The sequence below is a fragment of the Panulirus ornatus genome, chromosome 61 (genome assembly GCF_036320965.1).
Source record: "Panulirus ornatus isolate Po-2019 chromosome 61, ASM3632096v1, whole genome shotgun sequence".
NCBI lineage: Eukaryota > Metazoa > Arthropoda > Malacostraca > Decapoda > Palinuridae > Panulirus > Panulirus ornatus.
The window spans coordinates 5,872,942-5,885,818 of NC_092284.1; the positions used below are offsets into that span (position 1 = coordinate 5,872,942).

The 12,877-nt window shown below is 49.1% G+C and overlaps 1 protein-coding gene across 1 annotated transcript in view; it reads right to left on the minus strand.

The window, feature by feature from the left end:
• The window catches only part of LOC139767526 (uncharacterized), a 25,484-nt gene extending 13,728 nt beyond the window's left edge, over nucleotides 1-11,756 (minus strand). The window contains exon 1 of the mRNA XM_071696979.1: nucleotides 11,701-11,756. The gene's annotated coding sequence lies outside the window, so the exon portion shown is untranslated. The remainder of the gene's footprint in view (nucleotides 1-11,700) is intronic.
• Between the last annotated feature and the right edge of the window lie 1,121 nt (nucleotides 11,757-12,877).

The following is a 12,877-nucleotide window of genomic DNA, read 5'->3' on the forward strand; positions in this document are numbered from 1 at the left end:
CGCCTCTCTCTCGAGATCGAAGACAACATCGCCTCTCTCTCGAGATCGAAGACAACATCGCCTCTCTCTCGAGACCGAAGACAACATCGCCTCTCTCTCGAGACCGAAGACAACATCGCCTCTCTCTCGAGATCGAAGACAACATCGCCTCTCTCTCGAGATCGAAGACAACATCGCCTCTCTCTCGAGATCGAAGACAACATCGCCTCTCTCTCGAGGTCGAAGACAACATCGCCTCTCTCACGAGATCGAAGACAACATCGCCTCTCTCTCGAGATCGAAGACAACATCGCCTCTCTCTCGAGATCGAAGACAACATCGCCTCTCTCTCGAGATCGAAGACAACATCGCCTCTCTCTCGAGATCGAAGACAACATCGCCTCTCTCACGAGATCGAAGACAACATCGCCTCTCTCTCGAGATCGAAGAATACATCGCCTCTCTCTCGAGATCGAAGACAACATCGCCTCTCTCTCGAGATCGAAGACAACATCGCCTCTCTCTCGAGATCGAAGAATACATCGCCTCTCTCTCGAGATCGAAGACAACATCGCCTCTCTCTCGAGATCGAAGACAACATCGCCTCTCTCTCGAGATCGAAGACAACATCGCCTCTCTCTCGAGATCGAAGACAACATCGCCAAGAGGCGAGGTGGTTGTTGTCACACAGAGCGGTGGAGGAGCGAGATCCCGGTGGCAATTTCGAGCTCAGCGAGGGAGGCTGTTGTCAGCGAGGGAGCCTGTTGTCAGCGAGGGAGGCTGTTGTCAGCGAGGGAGCCTGTTGTCAGCGAGGGAGCCTGTTGTCAGCGAGGGAGCCTGTTGTCAGCGAGGGAGGCTGTTGTCAGCGAGGGAGGCTGTTGTCAGCGAGGGAGCCTGTTGTCAGCGAGGGAGCCTGTTGTCAGCGAGGGAGCCTGTTGTCAGCGAGGGAGCCTGTTGTCAGCGAGGGAGGCTGTTGTCAGCGAGGGAGCCTGTTGTCAGCGAGGGAGCCTGTTGTCAGCGAGGGAGGCTGTTGTCAGCGAGGGAGGCTGTTGTCAGCGAGGGAGGCTGTTGTCAGCGAGGGAGCCTGTTGTCAGCGAGGGAGGCTGTTGTCAGCGCTCATTCCCACCCAAGCCCATGTGGAGGACGAGACCAGATTATATGCCTTCCTCCACGAGCCACTTCAGGCTGAAGTGGACGATCGGCTGCGGCAGGTGAGGGAGGGAGGTAGGTCTTCTTCGTGAGGGAGGGAGGGAGGGAGGTCTTCTTCATGAGGGAGGGAAGGAGGTCTCCTTCATGAGGGAGGGAGAGAGGTCTTCTTCATGAGGGAGGGAGGGAGGTCTTCTTCATGAGGGAGGGAGGGAGGTCTATGTGTTGGAGTCATCTGGTGGTGCCACAGACTTGCCAAGTAAAGGCAAGGTCTCTTTTATTTCCATGTTATACAGGAGACAACAGTGGGTAGGGGGAATCCAGGAGAGTTTCTGGTTAGTAAGATCCTATTTTGATACGCCATATCGTCACTTCCTGGTGTCGTCTTTCGCCAAGTGTCTTTAAGACAGAATCCAATTCCTTGTTCGTAAAGTGGAGGTCTATTATAAGGTGTTCGGAACATTCTAAGGTATTCAACGATTGTGGCATTCATAATTGTTCTGCCTTTAAGGTAAACAAAAATCTGATATGATGAACACCATCCATGGGACATCCTTTCCATAGTCTCTCATTTTCTACTATGATCGATCTCCGTTTCCCGCGTTGGCGAAGTAGCGCTAGTGACAGACGGAGAAAAGGCCGCTTTCACTCGTATCCATTCTTTAAACTGTCAGTTGTCATCTTAGGAAATCACCACGACCCCCCCTTTATCCACAACCAAGCCCCACAGATCTTTCTATGGTTTACTTCATGGCCTCTTCACACTTCCCGGTTCATTCCATTGACAGCACGTCGACCCCTGTATAGCACATCATTCCAATGCACTCGTGCATATCTTTCATCCTCCTGCATGTTCAGGCCTCGACCACTCAAAATCCTTTTCACTCCATCCGTCCATCTTCTTGTCTCTTCCACTTCTGACTGACATATCCTCTTTGTCAACCTCTCCTCACTCATCCTCTCCATATGTCCAAACCCTTCAGCACACCCTCCTCAGCTCTGTCAACCCCTACTCATTTCATTACCACACATCTCTCTTACTCTTTCATTACTTACTTGATCAAACTACCTCACACCACAAATTGTCCTCAAACATTTCATTCACATCATTTCCACCCTCCTCCGCATCATCTATGACCCATGTCCACGTTTCCATACAACAAAGTTAGGACTGTTATACCTTCAAACATCCCCATATCCATATCTGTCCTCCCTAAACCTTCACTTTCCAAAACCCACCTTATGACTCACTATCGCTTACATGGTTCCATTTGCTGCCGTCGAATCTCAGGTATCTAAAACACATCACCCTCAGTGTTTGTTTCTCCGTCCAAACTCACACCTTAGCTAACCTGTCCCTTTACTTTACTAAACCTCGGTTTTACTCATATTTACTCTCAACTTCTTCATTGCACTCACTCTCTCAAACTCAATTTGCAATTCCACAATCGAATCTTCCCTCATCCATTACAGACTGCATTCTCTCCCCTTCTCCCCAAGACTCTTGCATTTACTTCCCTCACAACCCCATCCATAAACAGGACTTGTTGGCATCACGCACCCCTGCTGCAGACCAACTTTAACTTGGAGCAATTCAATCTCCTCTCGTCCCACTCGCACACACGCCTTATATCCATGATATAAGTTCCCCACTGCTTCCAGCGGCATTCCTCCCACACAGTTTTTTCATAAGATAAGATGACATGTTTTTATTATCAAATTGCATACATGATACAAATTCAAATTCTTTATGGCTAGAAGATCAATTCAAGGTTAAAAAAGTATAAGAATTATTAGATGAAATAATGAAATATCACCTTTCACAAAACATCTCTATCACACTATCATATACTCTCTCCAGATCCATGAATGCCACATACAAATCCTTTTTTTTATTTGAATTTTTCTCACATACATTCTTAGATGCAGAGGCCTGATCCACACATCCTGTACCACTTCTGAAACCACACTGCCCTTCCCCAATCTGATGCTCTGTGTTTATCTCCACTCTCTCAATCACTCATACAATTTGCTAGGTATACGCAACAAACTTATGCCTCCGTAGGTCGAACACCCAACTGTATCCTATTTGCCTTCATACAGTGGCACTATACAAGCATTCTGCTAATTCTCAAGCACCTCGCTATGATCCATACATACACTGAACACTCTAACTAACCAGCCAACAACAGAGTCACCCACTTTCTTTAGAAATTCAACTCCAATACCATCCACTGGAGTCGCCTTGCCACGTTCCAGCTCACGCAAGGCCTTCATCAGCTCCCCTCTTTTCACCAACTCACTCTCCATGATTCTCTCATTTCGCAAGCCAACCCTTTCTAAACACTGTACGTCTGCCACATTCAACAGTCCTTCAAAATACTCCATCTACCCCTCACTTCATCACTACCTGGTACCACTTTCCTATTTACCCCTTTCCTGATGTTTCCCTTTGCTCTTTTGTTTTTCTCACACTATTAACCTCCTTCCAAAACATCTCTCTCTGAGTTTACTGCTACTCGCTCACCCCCAACTCTCATTTGCCCTCTTTACCCCCAACTCTTATTTGCCCTCTTTACCCCCAACTCTCATTTGCCCTCTTTTTCAGCCCCCTGCACTTTCCTCTTGATCTTACGCTTTCTCTTATACATCTCCCAGTCATTTGCACTCCTTCCCTGTAAGTACTGCCCTTATAACTTTTCTTCTCTCTTTTACTTGTGATTCTATTTCATTATTCCACCACTCACTATCCTTTCTAATCTGCCCACCTCCTACCTTGAGCATACCACGCTCTTTCCTCACACTGCTTCCCTAAATACCTCCCATTTCACTCACTTACCCAGCTTCGTTTGCACTCACTCTTTCGCCTCCTTTTCCAAGCTCGCTCATTTTCACCACTCTTTTCTCACCCATAAGTTTCTCCTCTTTTTCCGAAACGTCTACAGTTCATCACCACCGCCACCACAAGATAATGACCAGATACCCCACTAGCTGCCCCTATCTGGACATTGACATTTAAAGTCTCTCCTTCTCACGCCTATCTATCAAAATGCTCACTGACCATCATCTCGTGCATTTGCGTAATATCCTCTTTTTTTAAACCAGGTGTTCCCAATCACCAGCCCCTTTTCCAGCACAGAACTCCATAGGCTGTTCACCATCATTAGATACCCTATCCCTACCCCCAAATAATAGTATCAAATGCCACTCTATTCAAATGCCACTGTATTCCAATCGTCCATCACTGATAGCCAATCTCTTGCATCAACACTGTTGCCACACTCACTCGCTCCCAAACCCACTTTCCCCCTCTGTCTCATGATCATCCACTTCGTGGCCAGGTGCATATAAGCGCTGTGGTCTCTTGGAGAATCCTCTTAATACAAGACAACATGGGGGGATCCAGGAGAGTTTATAGTGAGTACGACATCACTTGAATCGCAATATCGTCTCTCGCCAGTGCCTCAAGACAGAATCCAATCCCCTTCCTCTCTCTCTCTCTTCGCAGAGAGGGGAGATTGCATAGGAATCCTTTCTCCTCTGCTGTCAAGACAATGTTGTGAAGGTTCTTTGCCATAGAGAATGAGCCACCGATCATCAATGCCGAACAATCGTGTTAACCCTGTTGTCTCATACCCGTGGTATACAAGTGTGTGTGTCTCATTCGGTGTGGGGTACGTCATACACGCCTCCTCAAGCACCACTTCCACCTCCTGCTCTTGGCACAGACCCTCCTCCTAATGAACCTCGGGGGGGGGTTGGTCTGTGCATGGCCCGCCCTTGTCTTCATTTCACCCGCCTGGATGCAAATGTTCTCGCTCGGGACTCGTGTTGGCATTAATTTGGCCACCAGGGTAACTCGGTGTTGGGGGGAAGGAAGGAAGGAAGGAAGGAAGGAAGGAAGGAAGGAAGGAGGGAGCTGGGGTTTGAGGATGGAACCATTTCGTACGTCTTTGGTGAAGGTGGGGGGCGCCAAAGGACTGTCCAATTTCGGGCCATGGAAATCTTCGTATGAGTTCCAGTGGGGGGGGATATAAGACCCCACTTCTCTCTCTCTCTCGTTCCCAGTGGCACGTGAGGAACTGAAGACCCTCCCTCCCACTAGCAGGCACTCCAGTGGGGAATATAAGACCCTCTCTCGTTCCCAGTGGTACGTGAGGAACTGAAGACCCTCCCTCCCACTAGCAGGCACTCCAGTGGGGAATATAAGACCCCCTCTCTCATTCCCAGTGGTACGTGAGGAACTGAAGACCCTCCCTCCCACTAGCAGGCACTCCAGTGGGGGAATATAAGACCCTCTCTCTCGTTCCCAGTGGTACGTGAGGAACTGTAGACCCTCCCCCCCACTAGCAGGCACTCCAGTGGGGGAATATAAGACCCTCTCTCTCTCGTTCCTAGTGGTACGTGAGGAACTGAAGACCCTCCCCCCCACTAGCAGGCACTCCAGTGGGGATATAAGACCCTCTCTCGTTCCCAGTGGTACGTCGTGAGGAACTGAAGACCCTCCCTCCCACTAGCAGGCACTCCAGTGGGGGATATAAGACCCTCTCTCGTTCCCAGTGGTACGTGAGGAACTGTAGACCCTCCCCCCCACTAGCAGGCACTCCAGTGGGGGGATATAAGACCCCCTCTCGTTCCCAGTGGTACGTGAGGAACTGAAGACCCTCCCTCCCACTAGCAGGCACTCCAGTGGTGGGGATATAAGACCCTCTCTCTCTAGTTCCCAGTGGTACGTGAGGGACTGAAGACCCTCCCTCCCTCCCTTGCAGGCACTCCAGTGGGGAATATAAGACCCTCTCTCGTTCCCAGTGGTACGTCGTGAGGAACTGTAGACCCTCTCTCCCACTAGCAGGCACTCCAGTGGGGGAATATAAGACCCTCTCTCTCTCGTTCCCAGTGGTACGTGAGGAACCGAAGACCCTCTCTCCCACTAGCAGGCACTCCAGTGGGGGGATATAAGACCCTCTCTCTCTAGTTCCCAGTGGTACGTGAGGAACCGAAGACCCTCTCTCCCACTAGCAGGCACTCCAGTGGCACGTGAGGAACTGAGGAAAACATTCTCTCTGTCATATTACAGACTGGAGACCCAGGTGGTCTGAAACAGCAACATGCACCAGCTGTAGTGTCAGATGGTGTTGTGGCTCCCTCCTGCACCAGCTGTAGTGTCAGATGGTGTTGTGGCTCCCTCATGCACCAGCTGTAGTGTCAGATGGTGTTGTGGTTCCCTCCTGCACCAGCTGTAGTGTCAGATGGTGTTGTGGCTCCCTCCTGCACCAGCTGTAGTGTCAGATGGTGTTGTGGCTCCCTCCTGCACCAGCTGTAGTGTCAGATGGTGTTGTGGCTCCCTCATGCACCAGCTGTAGTGTCAGATGGTGTTGTGGCTCCCTCCTGCACCAGCTGTAGTGTCAGATGGTGTTGTGGCTCCCTCCTGCACCAGCTGTAGTGTCAGATGGTGTTGTGGTTCCCTCCTGCACCAGCTGTAGTGTCAGATGGTGTTGTGGCTCCCTCATGCACCAGCTGTAGTGTCAGATGGTGTTGTGGCTCCCTCATGCACCAGCTGTAGTGTCAGATGGTGTTGTGGCTCCCTCCTGCACCAGCTGTAGTGTCAGATGGTGTTGTGGCTCCCTCCTGCACCAGCTGTAGTGTCAGATGGTGTTGTGGCTCCCTCCTGCACCAGCTGTAGTGTCAGATGGTGTTGTGGCTCCCTCCTGCACCAGCTGTAGTGTCAGATGGTGTTGTGTCTCCCTCCTGCACCAGCTGTAGTGTCAGATGGTGTTGTGGCTCCCTCCTGCACCAGCTGTAGTGTCAGATGGTGTTGTGGCTCCCTCCTGCACCAGCTGTAGTGTCAGATGGTGTTGTGGCTCCCTCCTGCACCAGCTGTAGTGTCAGATGGTGTTGTGGTTCCCTCCTGCACCAGCTGTAGTGTCAGATGGTGTTGTGGCTCCCTCATGCACCAGCTGTAGTGTCAGATGGTGTTGTGGCTCCCTCATGCACCAGCTGTAGTGTCAGATGGTGTTGTGGCTCCCTCCTGCACCAGCTGTAGTGTCAGATGGTGTTGTGGCTCCCTCCTGCACCAGCTGTAGTGTCAGATGGTGTTGTGGCTCCCTCCTGCACCAGCTGTAGTGTCAGATGGTGTTGTGGCTCCCTCCTGCACCAGCTGTAGTGTCAGATGGTGTTGTGGCTCCCTCATGCACCAGCTGTAGTGTCAGATGGTGTTGTGGCTCCCTCCTGCACCAGCTGTAGTGTCAGATGGTGTTGTGGCTCCCTCCTGCACCAGCTGTAGTGTCAGATGGTGTTGTGGCTCCCTCCTGCACCAGCTTAGTGTCAGATGGTGTTGTGGCTCCCTCCTGCACCAGCTGTAGTGTCAGATGGTGTTGTGGTTCCCTCATGCACCAGCTGTAGTGTCAGATGGTGTTGTGTCTCCCTCCTGCACCAGCTGTAGTGTCAGATGGTGTTGTGGTTCCCTCCTGCACCAGCTGTAGTGTCAGATGGTGTTGTGGCTCCCTCCTGCACCAGCTGTAGTGTCAGATGGTGTTGTGGCTCCCTCATGCACCAGCTGTAGTGTCAGATGGTGTTGTGGCTCCCTCATGCACCAGCTGTAGTGTCAGATGGTGTTGGCTCGTGTGACCTCACATGGTTGAGTGAGTGTGTGGCCTTCTCGCGGCGTGAGTGAGTGTAGGTTGAGTGAGTGTGTGGCCCTCTCGCGGCGTGAGTGAGTGTAGGTTGAGTGAGTGTGTGGCCTTCTCGCGGCGTGAGTGAGTGTGGGTTGAGTGAGTGTGGCCTTCTCGCGGCGTGAGTGAGTGTGGGTTGAGTGAGTGTGTGGCCCTCTCGCGGCGTGAGTGAGTGTAGGTTGAGTGAGTGTGTGGCCCTCTCGCGGCGTGAGTGAGTGTAGGTTGAGTGAGTGTGTGGCCCTCTCGCGGCGTGAGGGAGTGTGGGTGAGTGAGTGTGGCCCTCTCGCGGCGTGAGTGAGTGTGGGTGAGTGAGTGTGTGGCCCTCTTGCTGCGTGAGTGAGTGTGGGTGAGTGAGTGTGTGGCCCTCTCGCGGCGTGAGTGAGTGTGGGTGAGTGAGTGTGTGGCCCTCTCGCGGCGTGAGTGAGTGTAGGTTGAGTGAGTGTGTGGCCCTCTCGCGGCGTGAGTGAGTGTGGGTGAGTGAGTGTGTGGCCCTCTCGCGGCGTGAGTGAGTGTAGGTTGAGTGAGTGTGGCCTTCTCGCGGCGTGAGTGAGTGTAGGTTGAGTGAGTGTGGCCTTCTCGCGGCGTGAGTGAGTGTAGGCTGAGTGAGTGTGTGGCCCTCTCGCGGCGTGAGTGAGTGTAGGTGAGTGAGTGTGGCCCTCTCGCGGCGTGAGTGGGTGTGGGTGAGTGAGTGTGTGGCCCTCTCGCGGCGTGAGTGAGTGTGGGTGAGTGAGTGTGTGGCCCTCTCGCGGCGTGAGTGAGTGTGGGTGAGTGAGTGTGTGGCCCTCTCGCGGCGTGAGTGAGTGTGGGTGAGTGAGTGTGTGGCCCTCCCGCTGTAAGATGAGTGTTGCTCGGCTCTTGAGTTAATTCCAGAGAGAGAAATGCTAGACAGAGACCACTCGACTTGTGTATTGAATTCATGTGAATGTTGTAAATTGAATTCATGTGAATGTTGTACATTGAATTCATGTGAATGTTGTACATTGAATTCATGTGAATGTTGTAAATTGAATTCATGTGAAGATAAATTGAATTCATGTGAATGTTGTACATTGAATTCATGTGAATGTTGTAAATTGAATTCATGTGAATGTTGTAAATTGAATTCATGTGAAGATAAATTGAATTCATGTGAATGTTGTAAATTGAATTCATGTGAAGATAAATTGAATTCATGTGAATGTTGTACATTGAATTCATGTGAATGCTGTAAATTGAATTCATGTGAACGTTGTAAATTGAATTCATGTGAATGTTGTAAATTGAATTCATGTGAATGGTGTAAATTGAATTCATGTGAATGCTGTAAATTGAATTCATGTGAATGTTGTAAATTGAATTCATGTGAATGTTGTAAATTGAATTCATGTGAATGCTGTAAATTGAATTCATGTGAATGCTGTAAATTGAATTCATGTGAATGTTGTAAATTGAATTCATGTGAATGTTGTAAATTGAATTCATGTGAATGCTGTAAATTGAATTCATGTGAAGATAAATTGAATTCATGTGAATGTTGTAAATTGAATTCATGTGAATGTTGTAAATTGAATTCATGTGAATGTTGTAAATTGAATTCATGTGAAGATAAATTGAATTCATGTGAATGTTGTACATTGAATTCATGTGAATGTTGTACACTGAATTCATGTGAATGCTGTAAATTGAATTCATGTGAACGTTGTACATTGAATTCATGTGAATGTTGTAAATTGAATTCATGTGAATGCTGTAAATTGAATTCATGTGAATGTTGTAAATTGAATTCATGTGAATGTTGTAAATTGAATTCATGTGAATGTTGTACACTGAATTCATGTGAATGTTGTAAATTGAATTCATGTGAATGTTGTACACTGAATTCATGTGAATGTTGTAAATTGAATTCATGTGAATGTTGTACACTGAATTCATGTGAATGCTGTACATTGAATTCATGTGAATGTTGTACACTGAATTCATGTGAATGCTGTAAATTGAATTCATGTGGATGTTGTAAATTAAATTCATGTGAACGTTGTACATTGAATTCATGTGAATGTTGTAAATTGAATTCATGTGAATGTTGTAAGTTGAATTCATGTGAATGTTGTAAATTGAATTCATGTGAATGCTGTAAATTGAATTCATGTGAATGTTGTAAGTTGAATTCATGTGAATGTTGTAAGTTGAATTCATGTGAATGTTGTAAATTGAATTCATGTGAATGTTGTAAATTGAATTCATGTGAATGTTGTACATTGAATTCATGCGAATGTTGTAAATTGAATTCATGTGAATGTTGTAAATTGAATTCATGTGAACGTTGTACATTGAATTCATGTGAATGTTGTAAATTGAATTCATGTGAATGTTGTACATTGAATTCATGTGAATGTTGTACATTGAATTCATGTGAATGTTGTACATTGAATTCATGTGAATGTTGTAAATTGCTCTGCCTCTCGTAACGCCAAGATCGCTCGGTCGCACTGGCAGACGGGCTTGAATTTACACTGTCCAATCTCCTCCCGTCCAATCTCCTCCCATCCCATCTCCTCCCGTCCAATCTCCTCCCGTCCCATCTCCTCCCGTCCCATCTCCTCCCGTGCAATCTCCTCCCGTCCAATCTCCTCCCGTCCAATCTCCTCCCGTCCCATCTCCTCCCGTGCAATCTCCTCCCGTCCCATCTCCTCCCGTCCCATCTCCTCCCGTCCAATCTCCTCCCGTCCCGTCTCCTCCCGTCCCATCTCCTCCCGTCCCATCTTCTCACACTTCGAACCCAAGTCGTTCTATCGAGCGTCCAAAAACTCGGTTGATCTAGAAAAGGAACGCCATGCAAACCCTCCCGAGAGATTCGAGTGTCAGTGTTCGAATCTTTTAGTTTTGCTTTGTCGCTGTCTCCCGCGTTTGCGAAGTAGCGCAAGGAAACAGACGAAAGAACGGCCCAACCCACCCCCATGCACATGTATATACATACACGTTCACACACGCAAATATACATACCTATACATCTCAATGTACACATATATATACACACACAGACATATACATATATACACATGTACATAATTCATACTGTCTGCCTTTATTTGTTCCCCTCGCCACCCCGCCACACATGGAATACCATCCCACTCCCCCCTCATGTGTGCGAGGTAGCGCTAGGAAAAGACAAGAAAGGCCACATTCGTTCACACTCAGTCTGTAGCTGCCATGTAGTAATGCACCGAAACCACAGCTCCCTTTCCACATCCAGGCCCCACACAGAACTTTCCATGGTTTACCCCTATCATCAGTCCTTTTACAACTCCAAAAGCTGAATAACTCACATCCATGCCGCCCCCTTTCCACCCAGATGGGTCGCCCCCTTTCCACCCAGATGGTTCACCCCCTTTCCACCCAGATGGTTCACCCCCTTTCCATCCAGATGGTTCACCCCCTTTCCACCCAGATGGTTCACCCCCTTTCCACCCAGATGAATCGCCCCCTTTCCACCCAGACTGTACCTGTAAGCACCCCATATGCCGTTTTCTTTTTTTTTAAAAACTGTTGGCAAGCAAGGAAACTCACACGCTTGCTCTCAAATACATAAACACCAAAATCTCTATTTACCCATTTTCCCTAAGTCCCTCTTTATCTCCTATGTACCCACATCTCGTTTTCTTTAGTTGTTTGCCCTCGTATTTAACCCCAGACTCAAGGAACTTATGCCTCTATGATTCGAAGGTCCAATTTTGCCCCATTTGCCCTTATGCTTTGGCAGTATACGCGGCCTTAGTTCTCCCCCAACTCGACCCTTGCTCCATGACCAATTGCCAGCTGCAGTTCAAACAGGTCATGCCAATGGCTTAACTACCGTGGGAGGGCAATTAGAGTGAACTAGGAGGAGGAAGAGGGGGCCATAAGAACACCAGATGTGGGTACTTACCTTCGTGTTGGCCTGGGTTCGAGAGCAGGATGAGTGTGTGTGTGTGTGTGTGTGTGGAGGAATCACTCGTATGTCTGAGCGCAATATTGAACGCACTTTTCCTGCGAAGGCGCAATATCGAACGCACTTTTCCTGCGAAGGCGCAATATCGAACGCACTTTTCCTGCGAAGGCGCAATATCGAACGCACTTTTCCTGCGAAGGCGCAATATCGAACGCACTTTTCCTGCGAAGGCGCAATATTGAACGCACTTTTCCTGCGAAGGCGCAATATCGAACGCACTTTTCCTGCGAAGGCGCAATATCGTACGCACTTTTCCTGCGAAGGCGCAATATTGAACGCACTTTTCCTGCGAAGGCGCAATATCGAACGCACTTTTCCTGAGAAGGCGCAATATCGAACGCACTTTTCCTGCGAAGGCACGATATTGAACGCACTTTTCCTGCGAAGGCGCAATATAGAACGCACGTTTCCTGCGAAGGCGCAATATTGAACGCACTTTTCCTGCGAAGGCACGATATTGAACGCACTTTTCCTGCTAAGGCGCAATATTGAACGCACTTTTCCTGCTAAGGCGCAATATCGAACGCACTTTTCCTGCGAAGGCACAATATTGAACGCACTTTTCCTGCTTGCTCACTTTCCTCAAGGTGACGCAAGCACTCGACTCCTTGGCCACACCCAAGGCGTAGCTTGGCCACACAGACATGGCGTAGCTTGGCCACACCCAAGGCGTAGCTTGGCCACACAGACATGGCGTAGCTTGGCCACACAGACAAGGCGTAGCTTGGCCACATAGACAAGGCGTAGCTTGGCCACACAGACATGGCGTAGCTTGGCTACACAGATAAAGCGTAACTTGGCCACAGACATGGCATAGCTTGGCCACACAGACACGGCGTAGCTTGGCCACAAAGACACGCCGTAGCTTGGCCATAGACAAGGCGTAGCTTGGCCACACAGACAGGGCGTAGCTTGGCCACACAGACATGGCATAGCTTGGCCAAACAGACATGGCGTAGCTTGGCCACACAGACACGGCGTAGCTTGGCCACAGACAAGGCGTAGCTTGGCCACACAGACACGTCGTAGCTTGGCCACACAGACACGGGGTAGCTTGGCCTCACAGACACGCTTGGCCACAGGCATATCGTAGCTTGTGTGTGTGTGTGTGTGT